The following is a 12,042-nucleotide window of genomic DNA, read 5'->3' on the forward strand; positions in this document are numbered from 1 at the left end:
TTTTAAGTGAGAGACTCTGCTTCAAAACAGAAGGTGGGAATGATAAAGGAAGACATCTACATCAACCTCTGAACTTGCAGGTACATCCATAACTAGCATGCACACATACACACACACCACATACACACATACCTGTCCCCACATAATACTAACATGTATTCATATATGTGTGTGTGGTTTAGAGGGTTTATTGCTGTGAAGAGACACCATGACCATGGCAACTCTTTGTTTCTCTATATAGCTTTGGAGCCTGTCATGGAACGTACTCTGTAGACCAGGCTGGCCTCAAACTCACAGTGATCCAGCTGCCCTGTCTCCAGAGTGCTGAGATTAAAGGCGTGTGCCACTACCGTCCGGCTGATTTCATTTATTTATTTATTTATTTATTTATTTGGTCCCACAGCAACTCTCATAAAGGAAAACATTTAATTGTAGTGGCTTGCTTACAGTTCAGAGGTTTAGTCCATTATCATCATGGCAGGAAGCAGGGCACCATGCAGGCAGACATGGTGCTGGAGAAGGAGCTGAGAGTTCTTCCATTTTGACTCACAGGCAATAGGAAGTGTCTGAAACACTGGGTGTGGCCTAAGCATATAGGAGACCTCACAGCCCACCTCCACAGTGACACACTTCCTCCAATAAGGCCACACACACTCCAACAAAGTCATCTCTCCTAATAGTGCCACTCCCTTTGGGGGCTATTTTCTTTCAAACCACCACAGTGTGTGTGGTGTGCATACACACACACATATACGTACATACACACACACCACATACACATATACTTACAAAAATTATTTCCAGGCTTGGCTATGAAATCTATAAACCATGACCCTGAAATACAGTGGTTAGCCTGGGCAAGGCTGTCCCAGACATCCACTTCAGTGTTCTAGAGTCTTTAATTTCTTTCTTCCTTCTTCTGGACAGGATCTCATGTAGCCCAGGCTAGCCTCTAGCTTGTTCTATAGCCAAGGATGGCCTTGAACTCCTGTTCTTTCCACCTCCACCTCTGAGTGCTGGGATTATAGGCATGTGCCGCCAATAGTCCAGTGCTCTGCATTTCAACCAAAGATGCTTATTCCTCAAAAAGGCTGAACTACAGGATAAAAATCTTCAGATTTTATTCTGCTAACTCAGCAGAAAAGAACCAGGAAAATTTCAGTTCACACAGGAAGTGACAAGCAGCAAACACTAGCTCTGAGACTACACAGATGCTGGAATTATCTCACAAAGACTTTAAAGCAATAACTGTAAAAAAAATGCATCAGCAAGCAACTATGAACTTATAAAATAATGGAGAGTGAGGAGCATCTTCATCTAGTAAGGCTGTGGATTAAGTTTTGCAGGTTGGGACTCTTCTCTCTTACCACAGTTATTCCATACCCACAAGAAGTCCTAACCAGAAAAATAAAATAAGGAAACAAGAAGCAAGCAGATTGTAAATGGAGATGTGAAACTATTTCTATTAACAGGCAATGAATGTGTGATTCATTTTGTAGAGTTTGTAGAGGGTTCCAAGGAATCCTATGAAGGAGATAGTTGGACATTTATATATATATATATATATATATATATATATATATGTGTGTGTGTGTGTGTGTGTGTGTGTGTGTGTGTGTGTGTGTATACATATATGAGGGCAGCATGATTGTAAGACGCAAATCAACACACAGAAACCAATGTGCTTATAGACACCAGCAGCATCTAGTTAGAAGCAGGAAACTAAAAAAAGAGGATGTGTGTAGGTCAGAGGTCAACCTCAGATGTCATTCTTCAGGACTTGTCCACTTTTTTTCAAAAAGAGAAATGCTGGTCAAGCAGTGGTGAGGCACACCTTTAATCCCAGCACTGGGGGCAGAGGCAGGCAGATCACCGTGAGTTTAAGGCCAGCCTGCAGCCTGCTCTACAGAGTGAGTTCCAGGACAGCCTGGGCAGTTACACGGAGAAACCCTGTCTCGAAAAGCCAAGAGAGGTGGGGGTGGGGGTGTGTGTGTGTGTGGAGAGAGAGAGAGAGAGAGAGAGAGAGAGAGAGAGAGAGAGAGAGAGAGAGAGAGAGATGTTGATTTAATGGTAAAGCTTAGCACACTCAAGCACCAGGACTTGCACAGAGTCAAAGCAGCCGGGGCACCTGTGAGCCTAAGGATCCTCACAAGGCAAAGAAGATAATGAGGGAGATTGGCAAACTGAAGAATCCCTCAGACCAAGTAAAACCCCGAATAGCACAGAAGAACTGTTGTTTAAGAGATTGGGTTCAGGTTGGAGAGCTGGTTCAGTGGTTAAGAGCACTGGTTGTTCTAGAAGCGCTGAGTTCAATTTCCAGAAACCATTCATATGGTGGCTGACAACCATCTATAATAGGATCTGCTGCCCTCTTCTGGCATGCAGGTATACATGCAGAACACTCAGAGAGGAGAGAGAGAGAGAGAGAGAGAGAGAGAGAGAGAGAGAGAGAGAGAGAGAGAGAGGCAGAGGCACTTGGGAGGCAAAGGCAGGGCAGCCTGGTCTACATGATGAGTTACAGGACAGCCAGGGCTACTCATGGAAGTCCTATCTTTAAAAGCCATGGTTGCAGGGGAGAGACAGTGTCTCACTGAGACCTGGGTTCCACTGATTAGGCTAGGCTAGCTGGTCAGCCAGCCCCAGGGTTCCACCTGTCACTACAACCCAAGCATAGAGATCACAAGTATGTGCCAGCTTGCCTTGTTTTCTAAATGGATGCTGTAATGGATTATTAAAAATTGCTGCAGAATCCCTGGAGGTGACAGGCAGCAGAAATGCTGCAGGTCCCCAAGTGGTGGGCGAGAGACAGACAGGCATACCACCATGCAGAGTGAGGTTGGACATTTATTTAGTGGTTATGGAAGGGAGGGGAGAAGGGGAGAAGAGCAGAGAGGGGGAAAGAGAGAGAGAGAGAGAGAGAGAGAGAGAGAGAGAGAGAGAGAGAAAGAGGAAGAGAGGAAGAGAGGGAGAGGAGAGAGAAGGGGGTAAAGGCAGAAGCTGCCTTTTTGAGAGGGAGAAGGAAAAGAGAGAGAGCTCAGGCTGGAAGCTGAAGACCCGCCTGTCTCAGCAGACAGGGGAGGGAGTGGGCGTGGCTTGTCTCTTAAAGAGACAAAACAATCCATACAGGTGCTGTGAATCAAACTCAGGAGTTCATGTTTGCCAACTTTCCAGCCCCTAGGAATAGAGAAATATTAATTGTGTGCTGAGGCGAGAACTGGAAGGAGCCCATGTCCACAGGCTGCAACCAAGCTGACTTACGGATTTCATTCACTCCCAGTGAAAACCAGTCAGGTGCTTTAAAGATTTAAACAAGCAGATGTTCAAGTTAAGTTGGAAAGACCAAATTAAATCACTAAAGCAGAATGCAGAGAGCTGTGTTACTCTGGTTTTAAATAATGAGATCAAATTTACATAAGTTAAAACCAATTATTTTATTTTCAAGAAGTTTTAACGTACATGTCTGTGAGCTTTTATGTATATGCCTGTGTGTGTGCACACATCTGGAGCTGGCCAAGTCTGGTTATTCTAGCCAATCAGCTTGCTACAGGGATCTTTTATTTCTAACTTGTCAGTGCTGGACTAAGTGACTTTCATACCTGCCCAGCTTTTATTAAGTTCTGGGGATGCAAACAATGGCTTTATTAAAGAAAACAAAGACTTAAGGTTTTCTTCCTGTCATTTCTCTTAGCATTACATATCAAATTAGCATATTAATGAATTGCATTGTATTAGACTTGATTTTAAAAATAGCTGTTTGGATGGGGGATGTGGCGGAGAGCAGGAGGAGGGGAAAAAGGGAGAACTGTGGTTGGTATGTAAAATGAAAAAAACTTATAAATAAAAAAAAACTTAAAAAAAACCCTAGCTATTAGGGATTCTTGGGGCATAGTGGTGCCTGCCTTTAATGCCAACACTCATAAGGCAGAAACAGGTGGATTTCTGTGAGTTCAGGACCATCCTGGTCTACAAAGCAAGTTCCTAACTCATTACACAGAGAAGCCCTGTTTCAAAAAAAACCTAAATAAATAAATAAATAAATGGAAAGAAAGAAAAAGCCACAGGATAATATGTGCAGCAATTACAGAATAATCTAATTGTAACTGTAGCGCTCTTGAGAAGCCCACACCAACGTTTATTGGGAGTGTACTGTCTTTTTGTCTGTATGTCCCTCTCTGTGAACACCTAATAAACCACTAATTTTGTTTCAGTATGGCTCATTTTGAAATTTTTTTTCTTTGGCACAATCGAGGATCCAGCTTTATCTAAGTAGGAGGAAAACTCCTTGGGTTACTGATGGCCATATTAGTTTGTGTCTCTTTGTTACAACTGACATTGTTGGTTTGAGTTTGATTCAAAAAATAATTAAATGTAGCCTGGCAGTGGTGGTGCAAACCTTTAGTCCCAGGACTTGGGAGACAGAGGCAGGCGGATCTCTGTGAGTACAGGCCAGCCTGGTACAAGAGCTAGTTCCAGGACAGCTGGGGGTACACAGAGAAATCTTGTCTCAAAAACAAAAATAAAAACAAAAAAATTAAATTAGTTTTGGCTTAGGATTAGTATAGGTTTTCCAGCACTCTCTGAAATGGCCCTATACACACTTCTGTCATTTGTACCGTGTATTTATGTGAAGCACCATGCCAAGCAAAGCACTGAAGATGACAGAATCACATCAAAATCTTGATCAACTCTGAAAAATGCTGAAGATTCTGTATCCTGCAATATCACATATTTGGCAGAGATTTAATTCTTTATGTAAAAACAAAAAAGCACACTCATCTCACAAGAAGTAAATCTTGTTTTTTCTTTAATAAATGATAAAATTTTATATTATGTAGTAATGTTATATATTAAAAACTTCTAAAATAAATTTTTATTATATATTATCAGTGAATATTTGATTTATATTCTTATTTCATATACTTGTGTCCCAGGGTTTATATAAAATTTCTCAGATGAAAAGAGGTCACAAGCCAGGGGTAGTGGTGCACACCTTTAATCTCAATACTCAGCAAGCAGAGGCAGGCAGATATCTGTGAGTCTGAGGCCAGCCTGGTCTACAGAGCAAGTTACAGGATAGCCAGGCCTATATAGAGAACCTCTATCTTGAAAAACAAACAAACAAAAAAACCAAAAAAAAAAGAAAAGGGGTCAAAAATGGATAAAGATTATGATACTATGAGGATGCCAGACTTTCTCACAGAGACCCAGATAAGACACTTCTCCTGGTGTACCGGCATAATCTCGGCATTGAAACAGACCAAGTCTTCTAGTTACACGAATGAATGCTACGATTGGTGCAGACACCCTTCCTCCTGCGGCCCAGGCTGTCTGCTTATTTTGTAGGCTGACAGGGAGATGCCCTCTTTTGCTGCCCCCTAGTGTTACAACACTGGGCCCAACAAAATGCTTCTCTCTGGTGTTTTTTTGTGATCGCTGAGCTGGAAGCAGTGTGAAGGCAGAGGCAGTGGCAGAGGTGGCTGTAGCATAGAGGACTGGTGATTGCGTTTACTGTGGTTGGAACTGAGGATAAACAAGGTCAGAAGGGGTAGAAACTGCTTTCCTGGGTGGTTGCGGGCGTTCCAGAGAGCCCTCAGGGCCCAGTGTCTCAGCTACCTTAGACCAAAAGCTAGACCCTAGACAGACACCCTAGGCTAGGGGTGTAATGCTTGCTGTGGAGCTAAGAGTTCAATACTCAAGGTCTGTGTGACAGCTGTCACACTAGAATATGACACTTAGTGCCAGTTGTTGCTACCTGCTGCAGTCATTTAACTCCTCCCGGAAGCAAAAGGTTGCAAAGCTACCAAGCACCAGGATTTAATGAGTAAACCCCAGAGCCATAAACCTCTACACTGAGAGCCTAGAATTGTAAGTCTCTCTTTTCTGCAGGGTTTGTCTCTATAAGACTCTAGATTCTAGTTCTGAGCACCGTTCAGGATTGCCAGAACTAGAGAAGTCTCTCCAAACTTACCCACTGTCCTATCTGGGAAGAGATAAAGGGCCCCGGACAGAGGATTTTAACACTTCAGCCTTCAGGCTGCTCTGTCTGGATATTTCAGACACATTGTGACTTTTGTGTCTCAGCAAAACTGTTCCCACATTGTAGCAAGTGTCAGAAATTCATTTCTTTTAATGGCTAAATATATTTAGCCTTATATAATGCAGCTCAGTATGTTGATGGATATTCAAGTTGTTTCATCTTCTGGCTGTTATGAGTACTGCTGCCGTGAACGTGGTGCATGTGTGCAGTTGGTTCTACCTTAGAGAGGGTCGAGATCAAACCCAGGTCACCAGACTTGTATTGCCAAGTGCTTTCCCCACTGAGCCATCTCGCTGACTCCTCTAGTTGATTTTTATCTATGGTGTGAGGTAAGGGTTCACTCTTCCACAGTGTTCCTGTACTGACGAGAACAAAAATCTATCAGTCAATGAAACCAAATGGAGAGTTTAGAAAAAGTCTGATGAATGTTTTTTAAGTGTGCTCTAAGAAAGCCACAGAAGCAATTCAATGGAGAAAACGTAATCTCTATTTTTTTCTCTTTTACAAGATAGGGCTTATGATGCAGCTCGGGCTAGCCTCAGGCTTGCTATCTTCTTTCCTGTAGTTCTGGGATCATAGGAGCGTGCTATCTTGACTAGGGAAATGTCATCTTTTCTACAAATGGTGCTGGGAGGAGTGAACATCTATAATGAAAAAAAAAACCAGCAAGCAAGCAAACAAACAAACAAAGAATCCCAAACTAAAAAACAAACAAACAAACAAAAAAACCCAAAAAACTTCGATCGACATCTCATACAAAAATCAACTACAAACCAGGCATGGTAGCATACTCCTTTAATCCCAGCACTCAGGAGGCAGAAGTAGGCAGATTTCTGCGGAGTTCAAGGCCAGCCAGGTCCACACAGTGAGTCCCTATCTCAACAAACAAACAACCCAAACCAACAAAACAAAACAAACAAATCGACCCCACACCTAAGGCTAGATAGGACATGGACCCTAGGGTAAAATACACTACTCTTATTCTGCTAAATGAACATAGCAATAAGATGACTCTCAGTGACATATGATATGCCCATACATTGATGCCTTGTTCAACCCTCATCCAAGGAGCTTCTTGCAGGAGATGGCAGTTATCACAGAGACCCACAACTGGTCATCAAACAGAGAATAAGAGATTTTAGGATGCTCAGCCTTAAAGGGATATCTATGTCAGCCTCTCCCCACAGGCTCAGGGATCTATGTGGAAGTAGGGGCAGAACGCAAAAGGTGGTAGAAGACATCAAGGAAACAATGTTTTCAAAACACATTAGGGAAGTTGCACATAGAAAGTCACAGAGACTGTGACCTCTTGCATAGACTGTTACAGTTTCCAGGTTACAGACTTGTGAAAACTCAAGTCAGGCAACATTCAAGTTTGGAGGATGAGAGGTTGACATGAAGCCCACCCTGGGTAAGGCGCTGTTAACATTTGGCTGTTCTAGGAGAACAAAAGCCAGTTTTATGTTTCAGTGGAGTGACACCTTGAATATAGACCACAGGCCAGGTGCTCCAGAGCCTGGGAGCAGTTGGCCAATACAAGTTAAACTCTTTTGTTTTTTGTTTGTTTTTTTGTTTGTTTGAGAGAGAGAGAGAGAGAGAGAGAGAGAGAGAGAGAACGTAAGAGCTCATTAAATTGGGTGGATAGGGAAGAGGGGAAGAATCTAGGAGTTGAGGCAGAGGGATGAATGTGATCAGAATACATTGTATAAAATTCTCAAAGAATAAGCCAAACATAGAGCTATATCTTTAATTCCAGCATTTGAGAGGCAGAGGCAGACAGATCTCTGTGAATCCCAGGCTAGCCTGGTCTACATAGTGAGTTCCAGTGGTCCTCTAGTAGACTAGAATGAGACCCTGTCTCAAAAAGTCAAAAAAAATCTCAAAGAATAAATAAAAACATTGCTATAAATCAGATATACAAATGGGTAACAGGCAAGTATGACTGCGACTGAGGCCAGCCAATGTAAAAAGAGCTCGCCATTCCAGATGAATATGTACACACTAGGTTACATCAAAGTTAAAAACTTAGTTGATCTTGTCAATATTACCTTTTAAGAGACTGGAGTCAAGGAAGCCTCACACACTTAGCCTTAGAGTACTCCACCATGCTGGAAAAACATTGTGAGCAATGCTGTTAAGAGATTGAAAGCAACCTACAAACTAGAGGACAATATTTTCAAATCATACATCTGACAAAGGACTTGTGTTCATAATCTTTAAGGAACTCTCAAAACTTGACACACACACACAAAAAGATAAATAGCTCAATTTAAATTGGGTCAAGGACTTGACTAGACCTTTCCCAGAGATTTACAAACAGCCAGTCATTACGTGAAAAGATGTTCCGTGTCTCTGGTCACTAGGGAAACTTAACTCTTCTTGTTGACTGACAGCCTGGAAGCCCCTCCCAGCTCACTCTCACCCAGCAGGAGCATCTGCCAGTAGGTTATAAGACAGGGCCTGCAGGTACCAGCTGCTGTCACGTTCCAGCCGCTCACAGTCTCAAAGTCCTGTGAACCAAGACAGATAAATACTCAAAGGTGTGACTCATTGGGCTTCACCAGGCTGAGGCCACCACATGGCTGAATAGAAAGAAAATTCTAGAAAACAAAGGGCACTGAACAGTAATGACTCCAGCCAGCGTGTGTGGGTTTCCTAGTTTATTTATTTATTTGAGAAAGGGCTTCGATTTATAGTAATGCCTGCCCCAGACACATCCAGCACAGGTTCAGTGCAAGTCCACTGGAAGCCTTGGGGGGAGACGGAGGCTGAAGGCCGAATGGCACTCAGGAGGAGTCACATGGCGGCTCTAACATCTTGGGAAGCAGTCTGTGTATGTCTGAGAGCCGAATGTCAATTGAGCAAAGGCCAGCCATCTTCAGAGGAAATCACAGAACCCAGAGTCACTTCCCAAAGCTCTGTATATACAGTGAAGGGAAACCAGATATATGAGGAATGAGGGCAGGGGCATCCACAGTGAGGGAAGTCACCCAGTCACCAAGGGCTTCTAGCTGCTCACAACTGGTCAGTGCTGCCTGGGGATTAGCCACTGCCTGGGTCCAGTGGGATACTGATACACATCTTGTCCACCATCACAGGGGTTGAATTTAGAGTCAAGAGGCAGTATGCCAAAGTCTTTGACTCTCTGTTTCAGAACGATCACATATGACGCATACACACCTGTTTATGGCAAGTTTGCCTGTAGCAGGTTAAAACCGCGTGGGATAGTATTCAGCCCCCAAAACAAATGATAGCATCTGACACAGTGTGGCTGAATCCCACAGCCATGGTGGCTGTGGTGTAGTGTGGATGTGTTTGGAGGCTTGGTCCCTGAGGTGAGACTGTTGGAGAAAGTGCTTTCCTTGGAGCAGAGGCCTAGGAGAAGGTCTTTAAGGTAGTGGACTGTGCCCTTGAGGAGGATTGGGAGACCTGGTCCTCTCTTTTTGCTTCCCGGATAGGAAGTGAGTGATTTTGTTCTTTGACATAGTCCTGGCATAGTCTGTTGCCTTAGCATGGGGCTATTTCACCATGAACCCCAGAGCTGAAGGCAGACTTCATTAGCAGCTCATATCAGGTGTCTGTTTAGTGATATGTTTGGAAGCTGATGAGCAGGAGGGGAGTCAGACGGAGGATGCAGGTTGGAGGCTCCAGTTGGTACTGTTTAAAAACAGCTCCAGGGAATCTGTGTCAGGAGTCCTCACAGGAGTGGCCACTGAGTGGTGGTTATTACCAGGAGGGGCACAAGGGAGTGATTTGGATGTTGATTCCACGGGTATGTTCACTCTCTGGAAACTCAAAAAATATGGTCTTCCAAGTCTGTTCACGCTCTTTTGAAAGGATCTGCACGGGATTAGAGAGACATAGCTCAGCAGTTAGGAACATGTACTGTTCTTCGGGAGGTCGGTTTCCAACACCAACTTCCGGTAACTCACGACTATCTGTAACTCCAGTTCCAGGGGATTCGATGTCTCATTGGCATTTACATGTATAGACACCCCTCAGATTTAAAATTATGCATAATTTAAAATAAATCTTTTTTAAGGACTATACCCCCTCTATATGTTGTACCCCCTCTGCGTCCCTTTGCCCTCAGGTGTGACTATTGGTGGCATGGGATGAAGGCCTCCCAGGGCTTCTCCTGGATCATGTAGACTGTGGTTACTCCTAAGGTTGGCTGTTCCCTGTAGGATCCCTGCCCAAGGTAAGGCAATTCTTTTCAAGGGGTGAGCGTTCCTACAGGCACTTGTGAGCGCCGTTCCCTGGGCAGTCAGAAGGTTAAGAACATGTGTCAAACACACAGGTGCTGGGGTGCCCTTTCCCCAGTTAAAGACAGGACCACTGAAGGGAGCTTTTCCTCCAAGGAGTCCTCAGAAGACCTGACCACACACCCAGGGTCCCCTCCATCCTCCTGGACTTGGCTGTGGAGAGCGACTTGCCTGGTGCACTTTCCTCTTAACGAAATAACTGTGAGTTCCGTGACCTAAAGATTCTCCTGGTCTTCCCTTCTGTTTCTGGGTGTTACTGGATGGAGTACCCTGACTTTACCCCAGAAACGGGTCTGCTGTGTGGCACTGATGGAATGTGACTTGTGTCTCACCGTGTCTGTCATACTCCTAATGGTTTCCCGAGGACGAGCAGTTCTCTGCTCCTTGGATGATGCTGGGCTCCCTGGAGGAGGAGGGAGGAGCCTCCAGCCTGCTGAGCTGCTGCTCACCATGGCAACAGCTCCCTGTGGCTCTGGGCTCCCTGACAGACTCAGGATGCCTCAGACCTTGCAGGCCTCATGCCTTGGAGGATAGTATATTTGGTTCTGGCTGGGCTGAAGTCTCCCAGGTCTGCAATTCACCGGTTGCCTGCCCAGCTGCTCTCACTCAGGAAGGTACCGATTGTTTGTTAAGGCCCCAGAGCCTAGAACTCCCCTCATCATAGAAACAGTTTGTTTGCTGCCCCAGGAGCTTTCTCGGTCTCCTGGTACCGGCCTGGAAGCTGGTCTCAAGGGAGGACTTTGCTTCAACGGCTGCCCAGGACTCAGGCTCAGGTAAATGACTGGTGATGGGCTCCATGCCCAGGGGCTGTGCTTTGGGGCCCGGAAGGCTTCTGGCAGCCCCAACCAGGTGGAGCTCCCTGGAAACTCTCTGACTAGAAGGTGTCTAGTCACCCTGTCCCCAAGACCCTGTGTAAGGCACAGTGGGCCAAGTGACACACATCTGTTGGACACTGACTCCAGGAGGCTGGCCTGGTCATGGCTCACAGAAGGCACCCACACAGGTGGTTAGCTGGGCACCGCAGCTATTATTAACCTGACAGTGACATCACCAACAGCCAATGGGAGGCAGGTTTATTTGCAGGGCTGGCAGCTTGATAACGGTTAATTTTAGCTATATCTTCATTCCCAACATTTGTGAAACCCCCACCAGCCAAAGAGGGGGATGCTATCTCCCCAAACAGCTTGGAGATGGCATCTGGGGGCTCCCATAGGAGCCGAGGAGGAACAGAGCCTACACTCTATCCTCCACACTGCCCCTAGGAAGAATCCTGGTTTCCTGTAGTCTCTCCTTGCTTGCCCTGCCCCACCTCTGGCAGCTTCCCAGTGTCACTGTGATTAGTAGCCGAGAAACAGGCCACAGATGAGACCTAGGCTTCAATCTGAAAGTCATACTGTCCACAGTGCTAGCGTTTTGAATCACCTACTTGCTATGTGATCTCAGGTGGTAGGCTTAATTTTTCTTTGCCCAGTTTCCTCATAGGTTTTGGGGTTCCCAGGCCTACTTATTGGATTTGCTTTTTTTTAGTGTTGCTGACTTCTTAGTTGGTTAAGTATTACTAACTATGCACTTGAAGAGGCTAGAAGCCCAAAATTCTGGCAAGAATACAGAGGAAAGTGGAAGGACAGGAGAGCTCTTCACAAGCACTTTTTATGGTGGTATTTAATCCATGGATAAGGCCAGAGCCCTCAGGACCTAAGTCCCCCTAGAAAACCCTATCCCAGCGCAATTGCGTTGGGA

The sequence above is a fragment of the Myodes glareolus genome, chromosome 10 (assembly GCF_982192425.1).
Source record: "Myodes glareolus chromosome 10, mMyoGla1.1, whole genome shotgun sequence".
Lineage (NCBI taxonomy): Eukaryota > Metazoa > Chordata > Mammalia > Rodentia > Cricetidae > Myodes > Myodes glareolus.